Consider the following 11,807-nt stretch of genomic DNA (forward strand, 5'->3'; position numbering starts at 1 on the left):
GAAAAAAGAAGAATATGTAATATTTGAAACATTTATAATAAAATATTAACTATGATATAGATTACCTATATAATATTATTATTATAAAATATAATAGAATATTTTATATATAATCTTATAACTTGCTCAAGACTGGTTTTATAGTTTAAATAAAATAAATAGTATCTAATTAAGTCTCAGCAATCTTTAATTAGGCTTGAAATGTCTAATGTTTTGGCCAACCTGCCCATCTTCAAGGTCAATTATAACTATAAATTCACAACTCATTTCCAAATGTTAAGTTTTTATGCAGGCTATTCTGTCCATGTTTAATAGTTTAATTTGATTAATTTTATTAGACCTGGATAGAATAGACTGCAAAAATTTTAATATTTGGACATGAGCCTTTGAATTTATAGTTAAGATTGTCCTTGAAGATGACTAGGCTGGCCGAAACGTAGGACATTTAAAGTATAATTAAAGATTGTTGAGACATAGGTGGATATAATTTTATTTGTTTTATTTAAATAATAATACAATATATTAATACAAATGTTTATATATATGTGCAGGTAGTTTATAGTACTAATAACGATGAAGCAAATCTAGATAGTACTACAGTACTGTCACGACAGCAAATGTGTTAGTTTATGTCATAATAGTGGCTGTTATAGCTGTGGAACCTGCGCTTGACAACCCACAGCCTCCTCGATACGCAGTTGCACCGCTTCCTAGATCTGAGGATGGCTACACTATCTTTACCAAGGAGACAAGAGTGAAATAAAGAAAAAGATAGAAAGAAACATTGATTCGAGTGAATCGCTCCTGATTGCTGCGATAAACTCGCCCACGTTGGGTCGTGAACCTTAAGGAAATGAGCGACGGGAAGAGATAGCGGTTTCCGCCTTTCAGGAGTACGTGTTCACGGCCTACTATATATCTACCATGAAGAAGCACTGCTAGGTCATTAAAATATCATGAAGTTTAATATCCTATCTTGTTACAAATGATTTATTTTAAAAAACATCTTTCTGAAGTAAGGTTAACTTCATTATATCAACAACTCTTTAGATAATTATAAAAGAGTTATGGTGTAAGACTTATAGATCATTAATGCCTTGCTCTGCTGTTTAAGTTATATGTGTAACTACAAAGATTGAAACAGAAGTTATATATTAAGAGAAGGTATTCTCAGCGCAGTAATAAAAGTACTCAAATAGTTCATAAAATAAATAGCTAGTGAATATCATGGAAACTACAACTCCTAAGAAGATAAACGTTATAAATTACTTCATAACATATTAACAAGCTTTAATTTGAGTGCTAATAGACATCTGTACGGCTAATGGTTCCTGAGATATAGATTTCCCAAAATAAATTCACTAACTACTGATTCTTCAGTGAATTTTTTGAGAAATTATGCTTTTAAAAGAACTGTATCTGGGGAACTTTTGAACGTAAATAGCTTTATTAAATAAATCAATTTTATATCCAAATCCTTCTCAACACTTTATTTATTCATTTGTCCAACGTTTCGGCCTTTCTAGCCATCTTCAGGGACATCTTCAATACAAAAATCCTTCTCACATTAATTTATATTTTCTATTTGCAGGCTATTCTGCCCAGGTCATTTTCTTTATTTAAAGTTCAAACCTCTTTATTTAAATTTTAAAACTATTAACATTTATTTTTTCTATAAGATTATCAACAGTATAAAACACCACACCATATAACAAACCATTTATATGGGGAACTTATATGGTGTGGTGTTTTATACTGTTGATAATCTTATAGAGAAAATAAATGTTAATAGTTTTAAAATTTAAATAAAGAGGTTTGAACTTTAAATAAAGAAAATGACCTGGGCAGAATAGCCTGCAAATAGAAAATATAAATTAATGTGAGAAGGATTTTTGTATTGAAGATGTCCCTGAAGATGGCTAGAAAGGCCGAAACGTTGGACAAATGAATAAATAAAGTGTTGAGACGGATTTGGATATAAAATTGATTTATTTAATAAATATTACCTTGTCTCAAAAATTTTTGAAATAATATAATTAAAGTAAATAGCTTTGTTAGGTCACATTTTAGCAAATTTACTCTACTTTAAATTATGTTCTAGTAGGTTATCTTATTTTTTGCTAGTTTCAACGACATGAAGCTCGGAATGAAAAATTATTTTTTTAACGTTTTGAAACAGCCGTAATTTTTTATCTCCCCTAATTATACTTGAAAGACTCATCAATTTCGACTAGTAATTATAAGCAGTTTTCATTAAAGTAATTAAAAATTGAGGTGAAATAACTGACTGTTATTCCAGTGGGCTCTTGTACTATCTCGAGATGGACACCTGAAGCAGACTGGGAACAAACAGAAGATTATTTAGAGAGGTGGGCTTGAAGACACCTGGTCCACTATTTATAATCCTCAACTCTCAGTTCTCGGTTCCAAGGATTCACTGTTTACACCTTCGTTGTTTGGAGTTGAAGCATTTGTTCAACGGAAATATCTGCTTTTCTGGATCTTACTCAATAGTCTCTCCCTGAAGTCCTTTCATCTTGGATAATTTCGAGACCTCTTTGGCGTATCTTCTTCTACCTCTTTAAACCATCTGTCACGGCCATAGAAATCATAAAATTCACTGATATTTTAGAATTACTAATTTAATAATTAATGTATCGTTAATAGCACTACCATGACAGTTGGTGAGATACTTATAGAATACAGATAACTACAAGCGACAGTTGGTACGGGCTTTGTTGACGAGGGTAGACGAAGTTTCGGGTCCTCCGGCGACTACTACAACAGGACCTGTAAATAGTTGCCTTTGTTTGGAATTCGAAGCCTGTATCCAGCCTCCAGCCTTACAAACATCCTCTCTCTCCAGGTGTAGGCAGACTCTGTACTCCTTCCATTTATTTAGTCTAAAATAATGTAAATATATACGTGTCTCCAAGGTAAAGAACATGTCCATTTTTTACCAATAGACAGAGCAACTGGTGGTGATAGGTTTTAAGGTTCTTAAGTTGGTTAGGTGGATTTTTAAGAAGGTCCTTCGATGGATCCCCTTCCCATCATTCAAAACATTGCATATATCAGAAGCTTGTTAAAATAAAAAAAATCTCTTGGCTTATTAACTGAACCAGGCTATGTTTATTTCCATGAAAAAGTTTATATTAACACTTCTGTACTAATTAATTCGAAATAAGAGTTAAATTTATGAGAGCACACTTTATTTTATTATTTATAAATAATAAAGCCATTTTTGTTCTATATTTATATTTCCCCCTGTGATTTACATCAACACTTTGATTTTTTAATTTAAGGAAAAAAATTGAAAACTTTAAAATATGTACTTTTTGAGAAAGTTTTATTTACTGAAATTTACAACTGTATTAAAAAAAATAAAAATACAATAAGTAAATATGATAATTGTTTCAGAACACATGATAATCTTGTGAAGTAACCATCCAATGGCACTTCAATCATTGCTTTAAATTAGAAGATCCCGTGGCCATCTTCTTTTCAGACTCCTCGGAGGATTATCAAAGATTGTTAAGGATGAGAGATTAAGAACTGGTTTTGGATGGGTGGATCTGTAACGAATCTGTAACGAGTAGGATGTTGAGATCTTTATGGATGAGTTTATTTGTGACGTAATCAGGAACACCAAGGATTTTACGGAGGATTTCGGATTGGATATGGGGGAAATTTGATGGTTTGGTGGTGTCCCAAAATTTGAAATAAAAATGTTAAATTTGATTTTGAGATATGATAAGTTATCTTAAAACTATATAGTGTTGCATATCATTGGAAAGGGCATGTAATATACTGTAAAATTACTACTATCCTATATCTCTAGCTAAATTAGGAAAGAATGTACACAAATTCCAAAACTTATTCTCTGTTTTTTAGCTTATTAATGAGGACTTAATAGCTTTATAATTAAGAAACGAGTGGACATATCTCAATAAATTTCATTTTTTTCAAAGTCTATACTTGTACAACACCAATGCAAAGTTAGAAGATCTGAGATGGTGTGGTTCAAAACCTTCTTGAGTTATATCAATATTATGAAGAAACAAATGCTTTCAAGTTTTTGTGAAGTTGTAATTTCAGCAAATAGTATAGCGAAGATAAATAAAACGTAAGATTCCTTTAATAGTTACCTCGAGGTTAAACAAAATTATAAAACTGAAGGAGAAATTGACTCAACTTTTTGTATATATAAAAAAAAGTAAACATCTTTTCACACATCTTAGAATTTATCCGTGATTATTTGTAGAGGTTTAAAAAATTTTACGGTAAACACGAGATACGGACTGTTTATGGGATCATATTTGATTGCTTACTCGGTAGAAATAACACACGAATAATGTTTAGAATGAGAAATGTTTATGTTTTTTTGGACTAAGAAACAAAGGCCTCTTAAGAAATTTTTTGTCAGTTGTCTATTTTAAAGGGTTTGAGATTTTGTGGCAATATTATTTTGTTCGAGTAAAATCCGAGATGAGGTGGCACTGTGGTAAGGAGCGATGCTACTAACTCCAAGGACCTGAATTCGAATCTGGCTGGGCAGAAAATTGTTTTCTATTACACTAACCGTGAGTCGACGATGTGGGTTTAAGAGGCCTCCTGGACTCTATTCAGCCTCATAAATTGGGTAAAAATCTGAGTCGAGCGTGATTCTTACCAAGTCAACTCCTTGCACAACCGTTGGTCTAGTAATAGTACTTCCTTACAAAAAGTGAAGCCCTGACCCTTCATCGGTTGTAGCGGTACAGATTTCAATTTTTTTTTTTTAAATCCAAGACAAAAGTTCATCATGTGGATTATTCAACAAATAGAAGTATGAAAAATTTAAACAAAAAATCAACCAAATAGAATTTATATAAATATAAATATGAAATATATACATGAACAATGCAAAACATGTTTTGTTCTCGAGTTAACAGATGAAGAACGCATTTTGCGAGAAAAAAACAAACTATAAATTAATCACAAGGGCAGAGTTTTGAAAAATTCGAATTATACGTAATATCAAAGGAAGCAATACTCTTTGACACTAACTAAAATCACAATATTTACTAAAAGAGCGATATTATTATCATATAATCTGACGATTGCTGAAGGGAAACCGACGGTGAAGAAAAGTTGAAGAAGTAACAAACTACAAGAAGAAACCCCTGGAGGTTTATGGCAGAGTTAAGGACTCAAGTCACGGAAGAATGGAAAGAATCCTTGGGCATTAAAATTTCAGGAAGAGGGAAAGCATGGCCACCTGGAGTCGGGTGAAACTTCTTCCATATCAGTCCAGTCAATATCAAGCAGGCATCATTTCTCACTACATTGACATGGCATTTCAAAGTAATGACAACAATAAATATTATCAAACGATAATATATATAAAAAGTAATCATTCATTATTTATGATTTATTTATTAAATAGTTTTCTTATTCGAAGGCACCATTTTAAACTTCTGTTGTTTTTCCCTTCTGGGATGTCCAATGGCCTTATTAATTGAAACTTTTATTTTTTATTAATTTTACACTTTAATATATATTCGAACGATTCAGGTAGTCCATCTTCATGTATTAATTCTAAAAATTGTAACAAAATGCTGTTTATTATTATATATAACTTTTTTTTATATATTTAAAGTTTATTAATTATCTTGTTTCTATTTAAAATAAGCATGAATATAAACCAATAACCTATGTAAAAATTTGCTAATAACTGATAGGCAGGTGTGGTACATGGTTCAGTGCAGAAAGAACAATGCATTATGTGCAATATATAATTTTAAAGGGTAAATAACTATGAAATTTAAAAATAATAAATAAATATGTAGTGGGTAGTTGATATTAAGCATATTTGGTTATGGTTTAAAATATGATAAAATATCCATAAGAAATTACACAAAATGGTACGATTAAATAGCTAATTAGATAAAGAATATCGATGTAAATATAAAAAATAATATCGAATATCGATGATATAAAAAATAATATCGATCCAAAAAATAAATTACGAGAAAAAACACAAGATAAAATAATATGGAAAATAAATAAATCATAAAGGCCTAGCGAGCCCAAAGATTCGATGCCGACACCACCAATCGCGTTGTGTAGTCTCCTAATTCTTCGTATAACTCCTATTTTTTCAGTCCTAATATTATACGTAATATTTTATTTTCAAAACCTTAATGCGTTGTTCCTCTTAGAGTAAAAGTCCACGTTTCACATCCGTAAAGAACGGAGGGGAGAATAGCTAAATAGTTTTGTAAATTCTAATTTTTAAGTTTTTTTTGGGCAAAATGCGCGAGCTAAGCAATTTCGAAATTGAAAAATAAAAAGCATTTCCCCCGTTTAACCTCGCTTTTATTTCCTCATCAATTTTGTTTATTATAGTTACTATAAAACCTAAATATTTAAGTCTATCTATCTTATCAAATATATTTCCTTCTATATCTACATAATCGAAATTGCTAGCGTTAATATAGAAAAAATATTCGAAAAAAAAATTAATAAGACACTTATTTGTTAAGAAAATGAATTTTGATGATTTTTCAAGAAAATTGATACATTTTTAAAGTAAAAAAATATATGCAATAATAAAAAGCACTTTTTAACGAAGATTCGAAATCGTAAAGGAAAATTTAATTAATATAAGATTAATAAAAAAAGTTAACTAATATCTCAGAAGGAAAAATAAAAACGCTTAAATTTACTTTTGTGAATTAAAAAGTAACTATATTTCAATTACTAAAACAGCAAAGAATTCTATGATGAAATGAAATATTATCTTCTTGAAAAAATATTATTTCTAGAGATAAGACCAATTATAATTGAATACAAACAATTCCTCGGTTTTTGCTATTACGCCATTGTTTCACTGGACCAATCACAGTCTAGTCACTCTGGGAGGTAACAACCAATGGAATTTCATGAAAGAGTATCCTTTTGCCTGTACCGCCATCCCGAGACGGCTCGTTTCCTCCAGGAGATAAAAAACGTGGGAGGGAACGGCCTATACCTGGAAGGTATCAACTCTAACCCAAGCCACACCTTAAAGTTCTTCACCATTCTTCCAGTATGGCCCTCTCCTGGAGTTTATTTAATATAGAATACAAGAAAAATAGATAAAGGAGAGATTTTATGTATAAAGGAGAAGATTTATTCGATTAAACTATATAAAAAATAAATTCGTATATAAAACCCGCTATTTTAAATTATTAGATACACATTTATTAAGAAATAATTATGTCTAAAAATATTTACTCCTACAGCTTTAGTCTACTAGTACAAGAGCTTAAGAGGAGAGAGAAAAAATCATTTCACCTCAATTTTTGTTTTAATATAAAAAAGAACAGGATTATACTCAAGCACACATAAAAGAGCAAGTAAACTTAGTGTGCAAATACTATCCTTGTGTTTATATTATGTTAATTATGATCAATATTTTTAATTGAATTTAAACTGTTTTTTTTAACAAGTTTTATTTGTACTTTTTATTAAAGAATCTCAAACCATTTTATTATTATTTAAATTCATTATATAAAGGACATGGTGTGCAAATACTTTTTACGGTACCTGAACCTCTTTACCATATTAATAACTAATTTTAATAATTATCCTTCTACAATTTATTAGTCTATATCAGTATTTAGAACTTTTATCACACCTAATTCATATTTTTTTTTTTTTTTTTTTATTTGTTGATATTTACAACTGTATAAAAAAATACAACCAGTAAATTTGATCATAATGACATATGATATGATACAGGATGTAGAGAAACTACCCAGTAGTAGAACTCTAAAGCAGTTTACAATATAAGGTCACGAGGCCATCTTCTTTTCAGGCGCCTTGGAGGATTGCCAGGAATGGAAGAGGAAGCAAGCTTAGAAACGAGTGGGTTTGGGTGGTTAGGGAGTTTTCCATATTTATTAGTAACCTTTTTCCAATTCACCTACATATATATTTCCTTATATTTTTATTATCAATTCTTTTTTATATACTTTATAAACATAACAATGGTTTTTAAATGTTTTATTTTAATGATTTGTTATTTCTATAATGTCTTGTTTTTTATTTAGCCCTGACGAAACCCTGCAAAGTGGGGCGAAACGTTAGTTAATAATAAATAGTACTCTCTTACTATTTTGATACCTTTATTGATCGCTACACGGACCATTTCCATCTAATTAACAAACGGTTAATTACTTATACATAATATGAATAGTATGAAAGAAAAAATAATAGTGGTGTAGTTATTAATCAAACTGATACCCGATAAACATGATAATTGATTATAAACATATACTTACACGTTATACATAAATCTAAGCTATATAAAAGTATATAGCGTTATATAAGATGCTAAGGTGGACCCCGTGAGAAGGTATCTCAGAGCTACACGTGGAAGGACTCGACTAAAAAAGTGGATGACGCAAGGAACGTAGCATATGTGCGTGCCCTTTTTGTTCGTCTCCATCCAGCCCACTTGTTCCAGCCAGGACGGCTTCTTTTACCCTCCAGGATAGGGATACCATTAATTATGGCCAATATCGGCTGGCTAATGTATCTACCGATATCATTATTTAAAATAATGTAATATATAATTCATGGCGAGATGGAATATAGAATGGTTACAACGTTACAACGTTCCTATAATTCGCTAAAAGTATTTAAAAACTAACATGATCCTATATTTCCAGTGATGCCTCTTCAAATCCAAATCCACTAAATCAGTTTTAACGCATATTCCCAATCTACGTTTCGGGCTACCCATCGAACTTTTTACATTACAGAAAGAACAATGCATTATGAACAAAATATAATTTTAAAGTGCAAATAACGATGAAATTTAGAGAAATATATAAATAAGTAGTGAGTAGTTGATGTTAAGCAAGTTTTGATTACAGTTTAAAATATTATCTCGACTAGAAATCACACAAAATTTGACTATTAAATAACTATTTAAGAATATTGATGCAAAAAAAAAAAATGCAAAATAAAAAAATAGATGCTTAACGAACCGCGTCCGAACGCAATCTTCCCATCTATGTTTCGGTCTACACCTCGGACGTTTACCCGTTATTTCAGTGTTTATTAACATTTCAGGTAAACCCATGACCTCTTCCCCTACAATATCCTTTAATAATACCCCACTTATTCCTGTCGAACAGATCCGTTACTTAGGACTACATCTCGACAAACGACTGACATGGAATCCTCATACAAGACTAAAAAGACAGGAAACTGCTCGTAGATTCTGACTATTGTAACATTTACTAGACAAACGGTCTAAATTGCCAATCCATTACAAAAGACTGATCTACATGACTATTATAAGGCCTATCTGGAAATACGGAGTTGAGCTTTGGGGCTCCACTAAACCATCAAATTCCTCCAGAATCCAATCCTTACAGTCCAAAATCCTTATATAATATAATATAATAATAGTTCGCAAATACATTAATGAAGATATAGCCACATCTCCACGATATTCTTTATAAAAGAAGTTTACGAATGTAAGTTCCTATAATTAATAGAAAACGTAAATATATAATATTTCTTATTTTTTGAGACTAGTTTATTGTTTAAATAAAGTCTTTAAAAGTCTGACGTTTCGGCCAATTCGGCGCATACTGAAGGACAATCTATTAAATAATAGCTTTAATTATACATTCATTTTCAACAATTTTAACAACAGGTATATATAAGGTATTGGATGGGTGTCACTCCACACATTAGTATTGCAATATATACGCATGTATCACCTCTGAACAACTATACGATAGAGGACATTCCATGGCTACAAGAAGGGGAAATTCGATGAAGAGTGGGTGATTCATAGGTTGGGAGCCCGATGACTTGTAGGATACACAAAGCAGCCCTCTGTGTTCTCAGTTCTACCTCTGTGATGACCTCATCTACACATGGCTTCCAAGGATATCTCTCTCCACTCGGTTAGTCTTAATTTTACTGAGTATGCCAACTTGTGTTCCTTAAACTATTAAGGAATTCCTTAGTGGTTTCCTTAAAGACCGTCCGACAGGTGAGACGCACCTGCCTTAACCTGGGTGGGGCCGACTAACCAGCCATCTTACCCAATATTTTTTGTTACGCCCCCCTTCCACGCCAACCAGCCATCCCTCACTCATCCCTAATTGCCTGGACCAGGAGGTAACGAAAAAAACATGGACCTGGGAGCACTAATAACCACCCTTTGCCGAGAATCGGGGGGGGGGACTTTTTCAATAACGGCGCAATCGTATAGCTATCACCGCGGCCTGTTCTTATAGCAATCAGGAATGCTCTGTTCAAATTATCATTAAACTGATATGGACATCGATATAAAAAAAAATCGACATCTCGATTAGGATTCCGTGCACATTGCCAATAATGAAACTTCGTAATGAGAGTAAAATAAATCTAACAGAACCTGAAGTCGTCAAACACAGAAAAAAGAAAAACTTTATTTTATAAGAAGATAGACCGGGTGGCGGTCAATAAAGGTGTCAAAATAGTCGAAGAAAACTATTTATTATTAACCAACGTTTCGCAACACTTTGCAGGGCTGTTATATTGAAACACAGCGAACGACTGTTTTTCAATCTAACAGCCCTGACGAATCCCTGCAAAGTGGGGCGAAACGTTGTTTAACAATAAATAGGTTTCTTTTACTATTTTGATAGCTTTATTGACCGCCATCCGGACTCTCATTTTACAATCTACTTCATACGGTCAGCTATCTTTTTCCACAGCTTTTTTTTTGTATGATGATACACTTTACACACACATGTGTTTCTCAGAACCTATATTTTTAAAGCTGTTGTTCAAAGCAACAGATATAATAGTATATGATTATAAGTTTTAAAAAATAAAGAATTGGATGACATTATTTTTTTTAATGATAGTTAAAATAGACTGGATTTTAAGAGCGAGAGTATATTTATTCTATAGACAGAAATATATAAGCTATAGAAGAAGTGGCTATTTGGACTAGCTAAAGATTAACACCAAATGGCAGGGCTCCAGATAGCGCTAATTCTCCAAACAGGCTGTCAACTTTTTTTCACCTCTCTCTCTCACTCAGTTTTTCCTAAGCCTAGGAAGATCCGTCTCTCTGAGGAAATTGAGCTGTCAGTATGCGGCTTCCTAATTGCGGCGGTAGGTGGCTACTCCACAGCCACCCCGATAGCGGATATATTATGAAGGCCGCTGTTTGCTATATCGAAGGCCTTGCGTAAATCTAAGCCAAGCGATCGTTCGCACCTGTTGTACTGGGTTATTAATGTAAACTTGGCAGAATTTGTCGAGGTCTGTTTGTAATAAGAACAGTTCCGCTATAACAAACGCTGCGGCTATTTTTGAACTAAACTGCATTCAGTAATAGGCAAAAAATAGCTGTAGTAGAAATTAATAACTAAAGTTGCCATGGATCCGACCCTTATTCATGAATGAACCATTGATAAATAAATATCGTATCCATGCCAATATTAGCTATTAGTTTCAATTATAGCTAATTTTTGCCCAACTCTGGCTTATAAATGTTTTGTATAGTTTTAAGAAATTCCAATAAATCCCATCAAATCACATTTACCCTTCGTCGTAAACCTTTGTCTTGCCCCACAGTATCTTTTAATAATACCCCACTCATTCCTGTTGAACAGATCCGTTACTTAGGACTAAAGCTGGACAAACGACTGACATGGAATGCTCATACAAGACTGAAAATACAGCAAACTGCTCGTCGATTCCGACTATTACAACATTTACTAGACAAACGGTCCAAACTTCCAATCCATTACAAAAGACTG

The 11,807-nt window shown here is 32.2% G+C and overlaps 1 protein-coding gene across 3 annotated transcripts in view; it reads right to left on the bottom strand.

The window, feature by feature from the left end:
- The window catches only part of LOC106692428 (Zn finger homeodomain 1), a 61,765-nt gene that overhangs the window by 12,619 nt on the left and 37,339 nt on the right, over positions 1 to 11,807 (bottom strand). The window lies entirely within an intron of this gene.

Source organism: Halyomorpha halys, unplaced genomic scaffold, assembly GCF_000696795.3.
Source record: "Halyomorpha halys isolate HHAL.00 unplaced genomic scaffold, Hhal_1.1 Scaffold56.1, whole genome shotgun sequence".
In the NCBI taxonomy this organism is placed as follows: Eukaryota; Metazoa; Arthropoda; class Insecta; order Hemiptera; family Pentatomidae; genus Halyomorpha; species Halyomorpha halys.